Here is an 18,649-nt window from a genome sequence, read left to right on the forward strand (position 1 = left end):
CCGTACCGACCTTCACCCGGTACCGACCTTCACCCTGTACCGACCTTCACCCTGTACCGACCTTCACCCTGTACCGACCTTCACCCTGTACCGACCTTCACCCTGTACCGACCTTCACCCTGTACCGACCTTCACCATGTACCGACCTTCACCATGTACCGACCTTCACCCGGCACCGACCTTCATCCGGCACCGACCTTCACCCTGTACCGACCTTCACCCTGTACCGGCCTTCACCAGGTACCGACCTTCACCAGGTACCGACCTTCACCCGGTACTGACCTTCACCCGGTGCCGATTTTCACCTGGTACTGAACTTCACCAGGTACTGACCTTCACCCGGTACTGACCTTCACCCGGTGCCGATTTTCACCTGGTACTGACCTTCACCTGGTACTCAACCCTGCACCTTAGAGACCCCTGCCCTTTCTACAGTCATTGAACACTGGTCACTTTAATAATGTTTACATACTGTTTTACCTACTTCATATGTATATACTGTATTCTCTATATTTATTTAACCTTTATTTAACTAGGCAAGTCAGTTAAGAACAAGTTCTTATTTACAATGACGGCCTACACCGGCCAAACCCGGATGATGCTGGGCCAATTGTGCGCCGCCCGATGGGACTCATGGCCGGTTGTGAAACAGCCTGGATTCGAACCAGGGTGTCTGTAATGACGCCTCTAGCACTGAGATGCAGTGGCTTTGACTGCTGGCTGGTAGCTTATTCTTTAGATGTTTGGGGCTGCTGGTGAACCCTGATGAGACATAATCATAGTAACACTAGACTAGATGTTTGGGGCTGCTGGTGAACCCTGATGTGCAGCACAATCAGACACTAGACTAGGTGTTTGGGGCTGCTAGTGAACCCTGATGAGACATAATCATAGTAACACTAGACTAGATGTTTGGGGCTGCTGGTGAACCCTGATGAGACATAATCATAGTAACACTAAACTAGATGTTTGGGGCTGCTGGTGAACCCTGATGAGACTTTGCTTTCGGGAGTCGATAGTTAGGTTTCCATTCAATTTGCGACAGATTTTCATGTGAATTTTAATAAAATCTTCATTAAAAAAAAAAACAATATGCCATTTCAGAGTTTCCTTTAGGAGAATTTGGCGCCGGACAACATGACAGGGAAGATGTTAATTTACTGGACATTGGAGAAATGTAATGGACGTCATCTCGATCCAACCTGGGGCAGCCAACACCTTCAATAAACCAGGGATGTTGACCAAACGAGACACATTTACATGTCCTTAAAAATGGCAACAAAATAACAAAATTACAAAAAACACTATTCCTTGTGTAACAGTATAACTTTAGACCGTCCCCTCGCCCATTACCCGGGCACGAACCAGGGACCCTCTGCACACATCAACAACAGTCACCCACGAAGCATCGTTACCCATCGCTCCACAAAAGCCACGGCCTTTGCAGAGCAAAGGGGAACTACTACTTCAAGGTCTCAGAGCGGGTGACGTCACACTCATTTGCATATGCAAAACTTTATTACCTTTAATTGTCCACATCATGATTCAGCTGTCAGAGATTTGAACACTAAAAGTATCAGGGCATTGCATGCAAAGGCATATAGGCTTAGGTGTCTACTGTAGGATATTCATATTTAAATCAAGTTCATCTGCTGGAGTCAGTTGGGGCACTGCCTTCCTATGATAGGTCTGTAGTAGCTAAAGCTTAATAAATAGCTGCACCAAACCTTCAAAAACGTCTCTGAACTTTATTAGGGTCATATCAAAAATAAGTCATGCCATTGGGGGAGGGGGGGACTCACTACCTGCCCCCTAAAAAAAACACTCCATAACCCCCCGGGAAATTTCGATCTGTCCCTAATTTCCTGCAATTGTGTCCATTTTGCTACGGGGTGTTGTACTGTGTATTTATATACTGGATTCTTAGCTCACTCTAATATATCTACTACTGTACATATTATTCTTGGGGCGGCAGGGTAGCCTAGTGGTTAGAGTGAAGGTTGCAAGTTCAAATCCCTGAGCTGACAAGGTACAAATCTGTCTTTCTGCCCCTGAACAGGCAGTTAACCCACTGTTCCTAGGCCATCATTGAAAATAGGAATTTGTTCTTATTTAACTGACTTGCCTAGTTAAATAAAGGTTAAAAAAAACAATCGTAGTATATCTCGTGTAAATGCATCATTATTAGTTGTTTTTATTGATTATTCGTGTACCTAATTGACATTTCACTGCATTGTTAGGAGCTAGTAACGTAAGAATTTCGCTGCACCGGGTTTACCATCTGCCAAACTGTGTACACGTAACACGACCAATAAACTTTTTATTTGATTTAATGGTTGAACAACAACAAACGACTAAAGCTACGGCCGGACATCCAGCCTGGCTGTGTAATAATGCATGTTCTTCAAAATGGCAGGAAAATACATTACCAGAGTAATACGGTAGCGCTCCTTTATCTTCCTTGAATTGTTATTTTTCATGCACACACACTACACGCGAGAAGCGCTTTATGTAAAGTGAAAGTCCAGTGTTTTGTAACGTCTCTGTGTTACATCTTCTTGCCAGCAGGTGGCATGTTGGAAATAGATTCCGGAAATAGTAGGGTGGAACTTCCGGTGGCTCAGTCTACGCTGATTGGTTGAGTTTGTCCGCGAGGCGGCTGAGCGGGGCGAGTTTGAAACTAGTGGAGAAGTTAACAAGGAGACTGACTTGAGAATATCAAACGAAGACAATTTACGTGAATATTTGCAAATACTAGTAACCGATTTATTTAGCTAATATCGCAAACGTAAATCCTTAGTTTCTGCTACTAGCCGCCTACCACCCTGCCCTATGTACATAGTCATTCAACACTGGTCACTTTTATTTAACTAGGCAAGTTAAATAAAATAACAAATTCTTATTTACAATGACGGCCTACCGGGGAACAGTGGGTTGACTGCATTGTTCAGGGGCAGAACGACATATACCTTGTCAGCTCTGGGATTTGATCCAGCAACCTTTCGAGTTATTAGTCCAACGCTCGAACCACTAGACTACCTGGCGCCTCCAATGTTTACATACTCGCAACCAATCCAATTAGATTTGATGTATTGTATTTCTGGTGACGGAGGGGTTGGAGACCTGTCAGGCCTCTCCTGTAGGACACCTCACTGACCGCGGCTCATCACATTGTAACTATATTTCATGTTTTAATTGCGTTGGTATTGTCCAGGTGTAGTGCCGTGTGAAGCCCCCTGGGAGCGGAGGATGAGGAATTACGGTATTGCGGTGATCAGCTACACGCTCCGGACGGACTCAAAGCCAACAGGAATGAGGGAGTTTAATGAGGTATGTGTCTGTGAAACCTCTGTGTGACATGTATGTGTGAAAGCCCTCTGCTCCTGCGAGAGATAAAATATTTGAAATCACAAAAGGAAGATATTGGTGTAACTGCTTTACGTGTGAATGTGAGGAAACGTGTTTTTTTTTTCTTCCACGTTTGTCAATGAAGCTAAACAAGTTGCTGGATCAAACGGAATAATAATAAATAAATAAATAAATAAACAAATCTCTAACAAGCCCTTCGCTTTGACAGACTCCTCCGAGAAGGTGTTCGGCATCAAGACGTCACAGATGGGAATTGTTCCAGGATGTTGCCACGCCCCTCGTTGATGACGTCACAGACGGGAATTGTTCCAGGGTGTTGCCACGCCCCTCGTTGATGACGTCATTCACCACAAGAACGGTAAGAAGAAACAGGATACATTTGTTTTTATATTCTATTGCCAAGTATTTCAATGGTAATCTGTGATCAGAGGCTAGATACTATTCTATTATCAAGTATTTCAATGGTAATCTGTGATCAGAGGCTAGATACTATTCTATTATCAAGTATTTCAATGGTAATCTGTGATCAGAGGCTAGATACTATTCTATTATCAAGTATTTCAATGGTAATCTGTGAGCAGAGGCTAGATACTATTCTATTATCAAGTATTTCCACCGACTGGTAATCTGTGATCAGAGGCTAGATACTATTCTATTATCAAGTATTTCCACCGACTGGTAATCTGTGATCAGAGGCTAGATACTATTCTATTGCCAAGTATTTCCACCGACTGGTAATCTGTGATCAGAGGCTAGATACTATTCTATTATCAAGTATTTCAATGGTAATCTGTGATCAGAGGCTAGATACTATTCTATTATCAAGTATTTCCACCGACTGGTAATCTGTGATCAGAGGCTAGATACTATTCTATTGCCAAGTATTTCCACCGACTGGTAATCTGTGATCAGAGGCTAGATACTATTCTATTATCAAGTATTTCAATGGTAATCTGTGATCAGAGGCTAGATACTATTCTATTATCAAGTATTTCCACCGACTGGTAATCTGTGATCAGAGGCTAGATACTATTCTATTATCAAGTATTTCGACCGACTGGTAATCTGTGATCAGAGGCTAGATACTATTCTATTATCAAGTATTTCAACCGACTGGTAATCTGTGATCAGAGGCTAGATACTATTCTATTGCCAAGTATTTCAATGGTAATCTGTGATCAGAGGCTAGATACTATTCTATTATCAAGTATTTCAATGGTAATCTGTGATCAGAGGCTAGATACTATTCTATTATCAAGTATTTCCACCGACTGGTAATCTGTGATCAGAGGCTAGATACTATTCTATTGCCAAGTATTTCAATGGTAATCTGTGATCAGAGGCTAGATACTATTCTATTATCAAGTATTTCCACCGACTGGTAATCTGTGATCAGAGGCTAGATACTATTCTATTATCAAGTATTTCGACTGACTGGTAATCTGTGATCAGAGGCTAGATACTATTCTATTATCAAGTATTTCCACCGACTGGTAATCTGTGATCAGAGGCTAGATACTATTCTATTATCAAGTATTTCCACTGACTGGTAATCTGTGATCAGAGGCTAGATACTATTCTATTATCAAGTATTTCCACCGACTGGTAATCTGTGATCAGAGGCTAGATACTATTCTATTGCCAAGTATTTCCACCGACTGGTAATCTGTGATCAGAGGCTAGATACTATTCTATTGCCAAGTATTTCAATGGTAATCTGTGATCAGAGGCTAGATACTATTCTATTATCAAGTATTTCGACTGACTGGTAATCTGTGATCAGAGGCTAGATATTATTCTATTGTCAAATATTTCAATGGTAATCTGTGATCAGAGGCTAGATACTATTCTATTATCAAGTATTTCGACTGACTGGTAATCTGTGATCAGAGGCCAGATAGTCTAATAGACTAGCTGTGTTCGACTGAATATCCTCTCTTGAAAGAAAGATGGATACTACTCTGTGCTGAATGCTCTCATCGTTTTATAGACACAATGTTTTTTTTGTTGCGAAACGTTTTGTGGTGTTACGCACTAAATAATACACAGCCCTAGATCGTCTTGCTATCTTCTTTTCCCTCTTCTGCAGACGGCAGGTAGCCTAGTGGTTAGAGTGTAGAGGTGGCAGGTAGCCTAGTGGTTAGAGTGTAGAGGTGGCAGGTAGCCTAGTGGTTAGAGTGTAGAGGTGGTAGGTAGCCTAGTGGTTATAGTGTTGAGGTGTCAGGTAGCCTAGTGGTTAGAGTGTAGAGGTGGCAGGTAGCCTAGTGGTTAGAGTGTGGAGGTGGCAGGTAGCCTAGTGTTTAGAGTGTAGAGGTGGTAGGTAGCCAAGTGGTTAGAGTGTAGAGGTGGCAGGTAGCCTAGTGGTTAGAGTGTAGAGGTGGCAGGTAGCCTAGTGGTTAGAGCGTTGGACTAGTAACCGAAAGGTTGCAAGTTCAAACCCCCGAGTTGACAAGGTACAAATCTGTCGTTCTGCCCCTGAACAGGCAGTTAACCCACTGTTCCTAGGCTGTCATTGAAAATAAGAATTTGTTCTTAACTGACTTGCCTAGTTAAATAAAGGTACAATTTGAAATATATATATTTTTTAAACCTATGGGGCAACGGTCAGTGGGAAGACCTTCACTATGACTGGGTCTCCAGGACGGGGGGGTTTCTTAGACACGATCTTCAACAGCATCCCCCCCCCCCTCCTCTTACCAGGCCAAACGATTCGATTAGAGAAATAAACAACATTTTGTTTGTCATTCATCTCGCCCGTGATCGTGTTGTTAATCGCTCTCTGAAGATCTATACTTTCGTTCGTCATAAACTAGTTCCTGACTCGAGCTGCGTCCATTAATTCTATTCCATTTGAGACGTCTGTGAATTCTGCCCGTCCTCGTTCCATGAGACACACTGTCACTATTTATCCATGTGCAGGTGTTCACGGCAGATGAGAAGACTGGTATGGAGGTCCACTATCGCTTAGATGCTCTGTCGGAGCGTCAGAACAGGAAGTACCAGCCAACAGGAGTGTCAGAACATGAAGTACCAGCCAACGGGAGTGTCAGAACAGGAAGTACCAGCCAACGGGAGTGTCAGAACAGGAAGTACCAGCCAACGGGAGTGTCAGAACAGGAAGTACCAGCCAACGGGAGTGTCAGAACAGGAAGTACCAGCCAACGGGAGTGTCAGAACAGGAAGTACCAGCCAACGTCTGAGGATAACCTATAACTCGTTTCTGTTTTCCGATGTGATTTATCATTCTAACTGACAACCGTAGACATCAAATGTCTGTATAGTTTCCTATTAGAGTAGTAGTTATCTCCTGGTAGTTATCTCCGGGTCCTACTGGCTACTGTATGGTATAGTTATCTCCTGGTCATATTGGCTACTGTATGGTATAGTTTCCTATTAGAGTAGTAGTTATCTCCTGGTCCTACTGGCTACTGTATGGTATAGTTATCTCCGGGTCCTATTGGCTACTGTATGGTATAGTTATCTTCTGGTCCTACTGGCTACTGTATGGTATAGTTATTTCCTACTGGCTCCTATGGTATAGTTATCTTCTGGTCCTACTGGCTACTGTATGGTATAGTTATCTCCTGGTCATATTGGCTACTGTATGGTATAGTTTCCTATTAGAGTAGTAGTTATCTCCTGGTCCTACTGGCTACTGTATGGTATAGTTATCTCCGGGTCCTATTGGCTACTGTATGGTATAGTTTCCTATTAGAGTAGTAGTTATCTCCTGGTCCTACTGGCTACTGTATGGTATAGTTATCTCCGGGTCCTACTGGCTACTGTATGGTATAGTTATCTTCTGGTCCTACTGGCTACTGTATGGTATAGTTATCTCCTGGTCCTATTGGCTACTGTATGGTATAGTTTCCTATTAGAGTAGTAGTTATCTCCTGGTCCTACTGGCTACTGTATGGTATAGTTTCCTATTAGAGTAGTAGTTATCTCCGGGTCCTATTGGCTACTGTATGGTATAGTTATCTCCTGGTCCTACTGGCTACTGTATGATATAGTTTCCTATTAGAGTAGTAGTTATCTCCGGGTCCTATTGGCTACTGTATGGTATAGTTATCTCCTGGTCCTATTGGCTACTGTATGGTATAGTTATCTCCTGGTCCTATTGGCTACTGTATGGTATAGTTATCTCCTGGTCCTACTGGCTACTGTATGGTATAGTTATCTCCTGGTTGTTATCTCCTGGTCCTACTGGTTACTGTATGGTATAGTTTCCTATTAGAGTAGTAGTTATCTCTGGGTCCTATTGGCTACTGTATGGTATAGTTATATCTGGTCCTACTGGCTACTGTATGGTATAGTTTCCTATTAGAGTAATAGTTATATATATAGTTCACTAAAGCTTATTTACAATATTTAATATTTTGTTGTGTGATCACATATGAAGCCAGAATGAACTGAATATATGCATGATGATTCAGCCAAAGATGGACTGCGGTATTGTGTTTCATAACTAACATTCCCACAATGCAACAATGTGGTTCCTTTTGTTTTCACACGTACCTTTCGGATTTTCTCAGTGCTAGTTTTTTTCAGGACGGTTGTATTTCTCGTTACCTGACAGACAGTGGGACGTCACTGAAGAGTAGCGGTGTCCCATTTTATTCTCGTTACCTGACAGACAGGACGTCACTGAAGAGTAGCGGTGTCCCGTTGTATTCTCGTTACCTGACAGACAGGACGTCACTGAAGAGTAGCGGTGTCCCGTTGTATTCTCGTTACCTGACAGACAGGACGTCACTGAAGAGTAGCGGTGTCCCATTTTATTCTCGTTACCTGACAGACAGGACGTCACTGAAGAGTAGCGGTGTCCCGTTGTATTCTCGTTACCTGACAGACAGGGCGTCACTGAAGAGTAGCGGTGTCCCGTTGTATTCTCGTTACCTGACAGACAGGACGTCACTGAAGAGTAGCGGTGTCCCGTTGTATTCTCGTTACCTGACAGACAGGGCGTCACTGAAGAGTAGCGGTGTCCCATTGTATTCTCGTTACCTGACAGACAGTGGGACGTCACTGAAGAGTAAGCGGTGTCCCATTGTATTCTCGTTACCTGACAGACAGTGGGGCGTCACTGAAGAGTAGCGGTGTCCCGTTGTATTCTCGTTACCTGACAGACAGTGGGACGTCACTGAAGAGTAGCGGTGTCCCATTTTATTCTCGTTACCTGACAGACAGTGGGGCGTCACTGAAGAGTAGCACTGAAGAGTAGCGGTGTCCCATTTTATTCTCGACTGACAGACAAGACGTCACTGAAGAGTAGCGTTTTATTCTCGTTACCTGACAGACAGTGGGGCGTCACTGAAGAGTAGCGGTGTCCCATTTTATTCTCGTTACCTGACAGACAAGACGTCACTGAAGAGTAGCGGTGTCCCGTTGTATTCTCGTTACCTGACAGACAGGGCGTCACTGAAGAGTAGCAGTGTCCCGTTGTATTCTCGTTACCTGACAGACAGTGGGACGTCACTGAAGAGTAGCGGTGTCCCATTGTATTCTCGTTACCTGACAGACAGGGCGTCACTGAAGAGTAGCGGTGTCCCGTTGTATTCTCGTTACCTGACAGACAGGGCGTCACTGAAGAGTAGCGGTGTCCCGTTGTATTCTCGTTACCTGACAGACAGGGCGTCACTGAAGAGTAGCGGTGTCCCGTTGTATTCTCGTTACCTGACAGACAGGACGTCACTGAAGAGTAGCGGTGTCCCGTTGTATTCTCGTTACCTGACAGACAGTGGGGCGTCACTGAAGAGTAGCGGTGTGTCCCGTTGTATTCTCGTTACCTGACAGACAGGACGTCACTGAAGAGTAGCGGTGTCCCGTTGTATTCTCGTTACCTGACAGACAGTGGGGCGTCACTGAAGAGTAGCGGTGTCCCGTTGTATTCTCGTTACCTGACAGACAGTGGGGCGTCACTGAAGAGTAGCGGTGTCCCGTTGTATTCTCATTACCTGACAGACAGGGCGTCACTGAAGAGTAGCGGTGTCCCATTTTATTCTCGTTACCTGACAGACAGGGCGTCACTGAAGAGTAGCGGTGTCCCGTTGTATTCTCGTTACCTGACAGACAGGACGTCACTGAAGAGTAGCGGTGTCCCGTTGTATTCGTTACCTGACAGACAGTGGGGCGTCACTGAAGAGTAGCGGTGTCCCGTTGTATTCTCGTTACCTGACAGACAGTGGGGCGTCACTGAAGAGTAGCGGTGTCCCGTTGTATTCTCGTTACCTGACAGACAGGACGTCACTGAAGAGTAGCGGTGTCCCGTTGTATTCTCGTTACCTGTCAGACAGGACGTCACTGAAGAGTAGCGGTGTTCCATTTTGTGTTCTCTGCTCGACAATGTCTGGATACGTTTAGTCTTTTGTTGTGGTATTATTTAGTTCAAGCCTTCATTCATGTTCAGTTGGTGTTATATTTACATATTTCTAAGTAAAGGTTTCAATTTATTGTCTTCTCTGGCTCAAACTGATCTACACAGCATTAATTGTACAACTCGTTTAGGAATTAAATTCCTTTCAAAGAACCATTTTTTTTTTTTTTTGGTGTGTTTTTATTTTTATGACAAACAAATGAGTTTATCAACGTAAAGCAATGCGTTATTACGGCGTAAAGTGCAGAAACGTCTAACAAACGTACGTTTTGGTTCACAACCCTGTTTTAGATTATTACCACGTGACTGTGACTGAGTTGGTAGGGCATGGCTCTTAGGGTTGTGGGTTCGATTCCCACGGGGGGCTAGTATGAAAATGTATGAAGTCATCTACTGTAAGTCTCTCTGGACAACAGTATCTGCTACATTGACATTTATTTTTGTATTTTTTTTTTTTTAATGACAATGAATGAACACTAGATGGAAGCGCTAGACTGGATATTATAAGTATTGACTAAAATGTACTGAGCAGAGGTAACAGCTGTTCTTGTTCCCACAAAATGAACTAAGAATGTTCTGGAGGGAAAAGAGATGGGGGAGGAGGGGGGTGCTGATGTATAAAAACAACACCTCCTATCCTCACATGATAACCTAGCCTCCCAGCCTTTCAGGATTCTCTTTTTCAAATGTGGCCAAGTGATAGAACCCAGTGTGCCTGAATGATTGGCCCAGGCTCGACAGGGAATGAGTTTACATGTGGATCCCTCACTCTGGTATCTAGTGTGATGGCAGGAAGGAGGACAGTGAGGAGTGATCATTACTCCGTAGCACAGCCGCAGGAAGTAGGGTTGCTGAGGGTGCCGGAGCATCCCCTATAAAATCTGTATTTGTAAAAAATAAATAGCAATAACAATTCCACATTCTGATTCAATTCCTTCAGTATTTCAGGCGGTTCACTTCACTTTTCAGACAGCCTAGCTATACTGGAAATGATTTAAAACAAACCCTGCAGTCCATTTGTTGTTTTTTAAAACTAGGTTTCATTAATTACATTAACTGTGAAATGTACTAATATTTAACTCACAAAATTCAATTAGTGAATTCAGGAATTGAATTGGAATGTTATATTAAATTGGAAGTGACCCGGAATCTTTCACAGTGCTCACAATTCTAACTCCATGTTTCATTCTGAGGTCGGGGTTATTTCAATGTCTGGGTTATTTCAATGTCTGAGGTCGGGGTTATTTCAATGTCTGGGTTATTTCAATGTCTGGGTCATTTCAATGTCTGGGTTATTTCAATATCTGGGTTATTTCAATGTCTGAGGCCTGGGTTATTTCAATGTCTGGGTTATTTCAATGTCCGGGTTATTTCATTGTCTGCGATCTGGGTTGTTTCATTGTCTGCGATCTGGGTTGTTTCATTGTCTGCGATCTGGGTTGTTTCATTGTCTGCGATCTGGGTTGTTTCATTGTCTGCGATCTGGGTTGTTTCATTGTCTGCGATCTGGGTGGTTTCATTGTCTGCGATCTGGGTTATTTCATTGTCTGCGATCTGGGTGGTTTCATTGTCTGCGATCTGTGTTATTTCAATGTCTGGGTTAATTAAACTGACTGAATATCACAACCTAAAGAATTGAAAATGCCATTCTAGAGCAGTCCGGTGGAGGCTCCTCAGAGCCAGACATGATCCACATCGTTCAATGATAGACCCTTCGTGTTTGGAAATGATTCATCACAATAGAACGCGGCATCTTGTTAATCCTCCCTCAGGGTTACTGTAAAAACAAATAGCCATCTTGTTAATCCTCCCTCAGGGTTACTGTAAAAACAAATAGCCATTTTGTTAATCCTCCCTCAGGGTTACTGTAAAAACAAATAGCCATCTTGTTAATCCTCCCTCAGGGTTACTGTAAAAACAAATAGCCATCTTGTTAATCCTCCCTCAGGGTTACTGTAAAAACAAATAGCCATCTTGTTAATCCTCCCTCAGGGTTACTGTAAAAACAAATAGCCATTTTGTTAATCCTCCCTCAGGGTTACTGTAAAAACAAATAGCCATCTTGTTAATCCTCCCTCAGGGTTACTGTAAAAACAAATAGCCATCTTGTTAATCCTCCCTCAGGGTTACTGTAAAAACAAATAGCCATCTTGTTAATCCTCCCTCAGGGTTACTGTAAAAACAAATAGCCATCTTGTTAATCCTCCCTCAGGGTTACTGTAAAAACAAATAGCCATCTTGTTAATCCTCCCTCAGGGTTACTGTAAAAACAAATAGCCATCTTGTTAATCCTCCCTCAGGGTTACTGTAAAAACAAATAGCCATCTTGTTAATCCTCCCTCAGGGTTACTGTAAAAACAAATAGCCATTTTGTTAATCCTCCCTCAGGGTTACTGTAAAAACAAATAGCCATCTTGTTAATCCTCCCTCAGGGTTACTGTAAAAACAAATAGCCATCTTGTTAATCCTCCCTCAGGGTTACTGTAAAAACAAAAAGCCACAGCTGGTCCAAAGGGCTCCATTATGGATGCAGTCAATGTTTATGAGGCCTTCAGTGTTTACTCCCCTCCTCCTGGCCCTATGCACACTTAGCAGAGAGATCAACCTGTGATTTACACCACTCTAACTACTCTGATTTACAGTATTTACACTTCTCTAACTACTCTGATTTACAGTATTTATATCACTCTACTCTAACTACGCTGATTTACAGTATTTACACCACTAACTACTCTGATTTACAGTATTTACACTCTACTCTTAACTACGCTGATTTACAGTATTTACACCACTCTAACTACTCTGATTTACAGTATTTACACCAATCTAACTACAGTATTTACACTAATTACTCTGATTTACAGTATTTACACTAATTACTCTGATTTACAGTATTTACACTTCTCTAACTACTCTGATTTACAGTATTTGTCACTACTCTGATTTACAGTATTTACATCACTCTAACTACTCTGATTTACAGTATTTACACTTCTCTAACTACTCTGATTTACAGTATTTATGTCACTCTAACTACTCTGATTTACAGTATTTACACCACTCTACTAACTACTCTGATTTACAGTATTTATATAACTCTACTCTAACTACTCTGATTTACAGTATTTACACCAATCTAATTACTCTGATTTACAGTATTTACACCACACTACTCTGATTTACAGTATTTACACCACTCTACTAACTACTCTGATTTACAGTATTTATATAACTCTACTCTAACTACTCTGATTTACAGTATTTACACCAATCTAATTACTCTGATTTACAGTATTTACACCACTAACTACTCTGATTTACAGTATTTATGGCACTCTACTAACTACGCTGATTTACAGTATTTACACCACTCTAACTACTCTGATTTACAGTATTTACACCAATCTAACTACTCTGATTTACAGTATTTACACCAATCTAACTACTCTGATTTACAGTATTTACACCACTACTCTAACTACTCTGATTTACAGTATTTACATCACTCTACTCTAACTACGCTGATTTACAGTATTTACACCACTCTACTCTAACTACTCTGATTTACAGTATTTACACCAATCTAATTACTCTGATTTACAGTATTTACACCACACTACTCTGATTTACAGTATTTACACCACTCTACTAACTACTCTGATTTACAGTATTTACACCACTCTAACTACTGTGATGTACTCTCCATTGTGGCTGATGGAAATCTGAGGAATGGCCACCTTTTTCCTCTTCACCCCCACCCTGGTCACATGACAGGGGTCATTACAATTACAGCCAAGCATCTGGCAAATCAGAGGCGTGGGTGGTTGGGTGGGCAGCTTGAGCTCTCCTTTCCGGACGGTCCTGTGGTTAGGAGCTCTGAGGAGCTCACTGTGTGTGGTGTGTGTGTGCAAGCCAGCCAGCTGTCTGTCAGTAACTCTGGTACACTTGGTCTAGCTTGGTAAGGTTTGGCCCAGTTTGGAGAATACACCACAGCAACACCTTGGTCTGGCTTGGCTAGGTTTGGCCCTGCTTGGACACTACACCACAGCAACACCTTGGTCTGGCTTGGCAAGGTTTGGAGAATACACCACAACAACAACACCTTGGTCTGGCTTGGCTAGCTTTGTCCCAGTTTGGACACTACACCACAACAACAACACCTTGCTGAAGAATGAAAAGGACAGTGGCATAAATAGGGAACAGAAATGACTTAGCCAGCCAGCACCTGGTCCCTTCAAAGCAAAGGGCCTAGTTTCCTGACCTTGCCTACCACTACTGAAACCTGACCACAGACACACCAGCCTCATTTATAAGTTGCCATAATGTCTGTAATGGTGTTAAAGAGAGTCACAATACCCCATAATGACATCACAATACCCCATAATGACATCACAATACCCCATAATGACATCACAATACCCCATAATGAGTACCCCCCCACAATACCCCATAATCAATACCCCCCCCATTCCAACACTCCATTAAATGCCATCATTCTCAGACGGGCACGGGTCTCTCACACCATATTCAAATATAGCTTCATGTCATGTGCTCTCACTCTTAAGGACAGGATCTGTAACCTCCTACACTTTAGTCACAGGAGGCTGGTGGCACCTTCATTGAGGAGGACAAGGCTCATAGTAATGTCTGGAATGGTAATCAAACACATCACACACGTGGTTTCCATTGAAGTCCATTAGCTTGAGTTAGTTTCCCTTCACCAACATCTTGGGACTTTAATAGTTAACCTACTTAATGTTACTGGGACAGTCAGGCGATTACCAGATTTAGAGGGGAAGGGCTTTGAGTAAATAACATGAATCTGCCTGGGCTCTGACAGGGTTAGGACTAGATGGGATACAGCTTGGAGTAAATAACATGAATCTGCCTGGGCTCTGACAGGGTTAGGACTAGATGGGATACAGCTTGGAGTAAATAACATGAATCTGCCTGGGCTCTGACAGGGTTTGGACTAGATGGGATACAGCTTGGAGTAAATAACATGAATCTGCCTGGGCTCTGACAGGGTTAGGACTAGATGGGATACAGCTTGGTAAATAACATGAATCTGCCTGGGCTCTGACAGGGTTTGGACTAGATGGGATACAGCTTGGAGTAAATAACATGAATCATACCAGCCTAGACCCTTTGTCCGAACTCCAGCAGCCAGAGGAAGAGGTTCATTTATATTTCAACAACCAAATTAGATTTTGAACTGAGAGCAAAATTAAATGGAAAGGGCAGAGAGTGGTGTGTGTGTGTGTGTGTGTGTGAGTGAGAGAGGTGGGGTGACAGGGAGATTCTCGTTTGGCCAAAAGACTGTCTTCTGTTAACCGGAAACCGATGTGGTTGAGGAGTGTGTCAATCAATTAGTAGGTAAACAGAAGACTGTCCTCCCCTCCTACACCAGCCACCTTTGATTGAGGATACATGTGTATCCTACCGCAGAACAGTTTGGAAATCTACCACACTTTTGAATTTGCTGTTGTTTTGTCGGAAGAGAGAAATGTGCACGTTTTTAAAAACGATATGCTACTTATTAACTGTGTGTTTTTTTAATTTTTTATCTCCTCTGCGCAGCTGCTTCCTGTGTAAACTGTCACAACCAGGAAGTATTTTTATAGCAGTATTGTGGCAGGAGGCAGGCACATTGCGAGACAAATATCCCCTTCAAGCCACCGTACAGCTCATCTCTGGGGTTACACAGATGTCCCCTTTAAGACACCGTACAGCTCATCTCTGGGGTTACACAGATGTCCCCTTTAAGACACCGTACAGCTCATCTCTGGGGTTACACAGATGTCCCCTTCAAGCCACCGTACAGCTCATCTCTGGGGTTACACAGATGTCCCCTTCAAGCCACCGTACAGCTCATCTCTGGGGTTACACAGATGTCCCCTTTAAGCCACCGTACAGAGCATCTCTGGGGTTACCCAGATGTCCCCTTCAAGCCACCGTACAGCTCATCTCTGGGGTTACACAGATGTCCCCTTTAAGCCACCGTACAGAGCATCTCTGGGGTTACACAGATGTCCCCTTCAAGCCACCGTACAGCTCATCTCTGGGGTTACACAGATGTCCCCTTCAAGCCACCGTACAGATCATCTCTGGGGTTACACAGATGTCCCCTTTAAGACACCGTACAGCTCATTTCTGGGGTTACACAGATGTCACCTTCAAGCCACCGTACAGCTCATCTCTGGGGTTACACAGATGTCCCCTTTAAGACACCGTACAGCTCATTTCTGGGGTTACACAGATGTCCCCTTCAAGCCACCGTACAGAGCATCTCTGGGGTTACACAGATGTCCCCTTCAAGCCACCGTACAGCTCATCTCTGGGGTTACACAGATGTCCCCTTCAAGCCACCGTACAGCTCATCTCTGGGGTTACACAGATGTCCCCTTTAAGCCACCGTACAGCTCATCTCTGGGGTTACACAGATGTCCCCTTCAAGACACCGTACAGCTCATCTCTGGGGTTACACAGATGTCCCCTTCAAGCCACCGTACAGCTCATCTCTGGGGTTACACAGATGTCCCCTTCAAGCCACCGTACAGAGCATCTCTGGGGTTACACAGATGTCCCCTTTAAGACACCGTACAGCTCATCTCTGGGGTTACACAGATGTCCCCTTTAAGACACCGTACAGCTCATCTCTGGGGTTACACAGATGTCCCCTTCAAGCCACCGTACAGCTCATCTCTGGGGTTACACAGATGTCCCCTTCAAGCCACCGTACAGAGCATCTCTGGGGTTACACAGATGTCCCCTTTAAGACACCGTACAGCTCATCTCTGGGGTTACACAGATGTCCCCTTTAAGACACCGTACAGCTCATCTCTGGGGTTACACAGATGTCCCCTTCAAGCCACCGTACAGAGCATCTCTGGGGTTACACAGATGTCCCCTTTAAGACACCGTACAGCTCATCTCTGGGGTTACACAGATGTCCCCTTTAAGACACCGTACAGCTCATCTCTGGGGTTACACAGATGTCCCCTTTAAGACACCGTACAGCTCATCTCTGGGGTTACACACACAACAGATCAACAAGGAAACAGGAGAAGGAGAACTAAATGGACAGCCTGATATTCAGCGTCACTGCTGAAGACGTGTGTACTCTTCTTCATCGTTATCTGACTCTTCGTCTTCTGTGTTTCTTTTTAACATAAGATCTGCTATTCTAAGAATGAATCCTACCAGCCTAAGACTGGGTCACATTGTGTACCGGTCACCGTGTGGCCTGGACGGGTGGAGCATTAGACACTGGAGGGATCATTACATTGAATACAATACAATGCTATATAATGTCACTCACTCAAAGATATATAATAATGCCTGGACCAGCACCCCCCCCTCCCCAAGACCAACTGTAAATTATTGATTTTGACGGTGATGCATTTGGACGAAACAATGAGACTTTTCATTTGATCGGCATCAATACGTCATGTGATTAAATTCTTTATATCTGTGCGTGACAATGAAGGGCCTGTAGTTCATTTATATTTCAACATCCAAATTAGATTTTGAACCGAGAGCAGAAATACATGTAAGGAAGAGAGGAAGAGAGGAAGAGAGTGTTGTGCTGCCATGCCTCCCGTCTGTGTGTGTGCCTGTGTGTGTGCCTGTGTGTGTGCCTGTGTGTGTGCCTGTGTGTGTGCCTGTGTGTGTGCCTGTGTGTGTGCCTGTGTGTGTGCCTGTGTGTGTGCCTGTGTGTGTGCCTGTGTGTGTGCCTGTGTGTGTGCCTGTGTGTGTGCCTGTGTGTGTGTGCCTGTGTGTGTGCCTGTGTGTGTGCCTGTGTGTGTGTCTGTGTGTGTGTCTGTGTGTGTGTCTGTGTGTGTGCCTGTGTGTGTGCCTGTGTGTGTGCCTGTGTGTGTGCCTGTGTGTGTGTCTGTGTGTGTGTCTGTGTGTGTGCCTGTGTGTGTGCCTGTGTGTGTGTGTGCCTGTGTGTGTCTGTGTGTGTGTCTGTGTGTGTGTCTGTGTGTGTGCCTGTGTGTGTGCCTGTGTGTGTGCCTGTGTGTGTGCCTGTGTGTGTGCCTGTGTGTGTGCCTGTGTGTGTGTCTGTGTGTGTGTCTGTGTGTGTGCCTGTGTGTGTGCCTGTGTGTGTGTCTGTGTGTGTGCCTGTGTGTGTGCCTGTGTGTGTGCCTGTGTGTGTGCCTGTGTGTGTGTGTGTGTGCCTGTGTGTGTGTCTGTGTGTGTGCCTGTGTGTGTGTCTGTGTGTGTGCCTGTGTGTGTGCCTGTGTGTGTGTCTGTGTGTGTGTCTGTGTGTGTGCCTGTGTGTGTGCCTGTGTGTGTGCCTGTGTGTGTGTCTGTGTGTGTGTCTGTGTGTGTGCCTGTGTGTGTGTCTGTGTGTGTGCCTGTGTGTGTGCCTGTGTGTGTGCCTGTGTGTGTGCCTGTGTGTGTGCCTGTGTGTGTGCCTGTGTGTGTGCCTGTGTGTGTGTCTGTGTGTGTGCCTGTGTGTGTGCCTGTGTGTGTGCCTGTGTGTGTGCCTGTGTGTGTGTCTGTGTGTGTGTCTGTGTGTGTGTCTGTGTGTGTGTCTGTGTGTGTGTGCCTGTGTGTGTGCCTGTGTGTGTGTGTGCCTGTGTGTGTGTGTGTGTGCCTGTGTGTGTGTGTGTGTGCCTGTGTGTGTGCCTGTGTGTGCCTGTGTGTGTGCCTGTGTGTGTGCCTGTGTGTGTGCCTGTGTGTGCCTGTGTGTGTGTGTGCCTGTGTGTGTGTGTGTGTGCCTGTGTGTGTGTGTGTGTGCCTGTGTGTGTGTGTGTGTGCCTGTGTGTGTGCCTGTGTGTGTGCCTGTGTGTGTGCCTGTGTGTGTGCCTGTGTGTGTGTCTGTGTGTGTGCCTGTGTGTGTGCCTGTGTGTGTGCCTGTGTGTGTGCCTGTGTGTGTGCCTGTGTGTGTGTCTGTGT

The 18,649-nt window shown here is 44.3% G+C and overlaps 1 protein-coding gene across 3 annotated transcripts in view; it reads right to left on the reverse strand.

Annotated features, from left to right (window-relative positions):
- Positions 1–2,585, reverse strand: part of ddb2 (damage-specific DNA binding protein 2) — a 49,528-nt gene extending 46,943 nt beyond the window's left edge. For 2 of the 3 annotated variants that reach the window (XM_042306071.1, XM_042306617.1), the window contains exon 1: positions 2,430–2,585. The gene's annotated coding sequence lies outside the window, so the exon portion shown is untranslated. The remainder of the gene's footprint in view (positions 1–2,429) is intronic. The other variant, XM_042306314.1, reaches the window with a different exon arrangement.
- Positions 2,586–18,649: the final 16,064 nt, after the last annotated feature.

This window comes from Oncorhynchus tshawytscha, linkage group LG01 (genome assembly GCF_018296145.1).
Source record: "Oncorhynchus tshawytscha isolate Ot180627B linkage group LG01, Otsh_v2.0, whole genome shotgun sequence".
Classification (NCBI taxonomy): domain Eukaryota; kingdom Metazoa; phylum Chordata; class Actinopteri; order Salmoniformes; family Salmonidae; genus Oncorhynchus; species Oncorhynchus tshawytscha.